Source organism: Mesocricetus auratus, unplaced genomic scaffold (assembly GCF_017639785.1).
Source record: "Mesocricetus auratus isolate SY011 unplaced genomic scaffold, BCM_Maur_2.0 Super-Scaffold_100006, whole genome shotgun sequence".
Lineage (NCBI taxonomy): Eukaryota > Metazoa > Chordata > Mammalia > Rodentia > Cricetidae > Mesocricetus > Mesocricetus auratus.
Window position 1 is genome coordinate 54,521,989 of NW_024429190.1, and position 2,551 is coordinate 54,524,539.

Consider the following 2,551-nt stretch of genomic DNA (forward strand, 5'->3'; position numbering starts at 1 on the left):
GTCTCCGCGCGCGTGACCTCGCCGCCCCTGGCTCCCTGGCGTCACCCGGACCTGAGGCCGCCCCCGCGGGACATGCTCTTCCCGGCCAGGCGGGTGTCTGACTCAGGGCACCACGCAATTGGCTCGGAGCTGGAGAGCGAAATTAAACCATGGTGGTTCACTCCCACCTGTGGTAGAACTTGGGTGGGAGCCAGAGGGGGGTGTCAGCCTCCAGAGACTGAAATCAGGGTGGACAAGTTGGCAGAGGTGGCAACACTGTCCCCTGCATCTCCTGGGGTGCCACAGTATGCCTAGCCCGTTTGTGTGGGTCCCCTGGCCAGCAGCTGCTTGAGCTCCAATCCTCTGAATGTTGAAACGTCTTTTTTCCTTCCCTGGTTGAGCTCAAGTTTGGTGCACAGTGTCCAGGACATCAGAGTGATGCTGCTTTCACTACAATGCAGTGAGGACGATGCGGTCCAAACCCCCAAATACCTGCAAAGTCTGAAATCATCCCTGAAGATGGAGGTGTCAGTTTAAAAAAGGTGATGAGGAAAGGCCAGAGCTTGGGCACCGTTGTAGAGGTGGAGAAAGTTTTCTGCAGGGCACAAGACTAAGATGGCCTTTTCTACCCTCTAATTTCCTGCTGAACCCCCCACTTCCGCTATCCCCACACTCCAGGAACCAGCCTCTAACAGGACACCGGGAAATACAATTCTAATTTCCTTCTGCAGAAGAAAGAGCAACTGATCTTATTTGACCTCTTTTCGAAAGGTGAGGAGCTCCGAGGAAAGGACAGGAAGGAAATACAGTACTGCTTCTTAATGGGGCATTTTGGGGTCATGTAGCCATGGACTTTCTCATGCAATTGCCTTTAATATTCATGACATATCTGCGGTGTAAAAATCCTGTTTTTTAAAAAGGAAAAGCCTATTGTAAAATGCACTGTTAAATTTTTGTAGGAAAATTCTGATTCAGAGAGAGTGAGCAACCTAGTCAAGCTTAGCATGGGAAAGAGCATGGGCCATTCTACTCTGCCTAAAGGCGGCTTCCTAAGCCAGGAGCCCGGCATGAATGTGAAGCCCACTATAAGCAAGGCAAGTCCCTTGAGGGAGTAACAGTTTAGTAGGAGGACCATGCCCTAACGGTAATTAACCTTCTGTAGAGCACTCCAAATCCATACCCATTAGCTGTGTGATTCCAGGTAGAATGGGGCTGTGTCGTTGAAAATACAAAGAGAAGTAGGAATGAAACCCCGTTGGTCAGATAGAAAAATAAATACTGGCTACTATTTTAAAGCTAATTACATACAAGAAGCACATGACGGAAGGTAAGAGTATAAAGACGCAATGATTAGGAATTTATTTGGATGAAGATTGTTTGCACTTTGATATAATCACGAAGTAGTAATAAATGGGTTGATGTAAGTGGTACAGCCTAAGAACGTAAGCGACCTTAGAATGGGGCAGGGACCTCAGAAACAGGGGAACTGTGGCTCTAGTCTTCCTCTCTCTTGTCTCCCAGAGGTCTCTGAAAGAGCCCGTTCTAAGCAGCCAGGGTGGTGTGGGTTAGCCATGACCACCGAGTATTGTCTTTACAATCCCCCTCAGCGCCAGGAACGTAAAAGAAAAGGCATGCATTGCCTGAGACGAGCTGCTCTGAGTGTTCTCACATGTGTCCCTGGTGCACACGTGTGAGAGTTTTCTGAGGTGCATACCTAGGAATGGAATTACGACATCAGTGGGGATGATCTAGGTAAATTCTATTGTAAATAAGTTTTCAAATGGCTGTACTGTCTTACACTCCCATCAACAGTGAATGAACTTTGCATGACTGCTAGTCTATGTAAAAAATCTTTGCCAACCCAGTCAATGTGGCATGTCTCTGTGGGTGTACTTTGTGGCTGCCTTTTTGTAAGTATGCTGACCATTATTGTTTCTTCATGAGTGGCCATCCATTGGTCCCTTTTGCCCTCCACTCCACTTAGTTTGTGTTCTCACAGGTCTATATAGAGGCGTTAAGTATTGTGGAACCTCTATTGGTTAAAACGAACCCGACACCTCCCCCACTTGCGGCTTCTTTAGATCTCCGCATGAATTTCCATTTTTGAAGATGTGTTTAAGGAAACATTGACTCAGAGGTCACATCACTCTGAGACATGGATAGCAAGATAAGGTAGACAGGTGAATAGGGGCAGATTTATTTCCCTAGGAGCAAAGATTGAGAATAATTAAATGGAAGATGATTGTGTATATCCTTCTCTGTCCCAACATTTTTTTAAGGAAGCTAAACTCTAGATCTGGATTTTATCTCAATTTATGATGAAGAAAGGTCAGGATTAAATATGATAACAGATTGGGTTGGACATTGGTAATCTTTGCAATTTAGTGAGAGGTAAATCTGCCTATTTTGTGACAAAATTCATATTTTGCTGTATATTGTCTTCTGTCTTAATTTATCTCTTCTAACTCTGTAGATATCAACCTCCCCCTTTCAAAAGTCGAGTGTTTTTATTGGAATGATGTTTGGATGGACTATTCTTACTGGAAATCACCTCCAGAGAAAGACTTTTCAG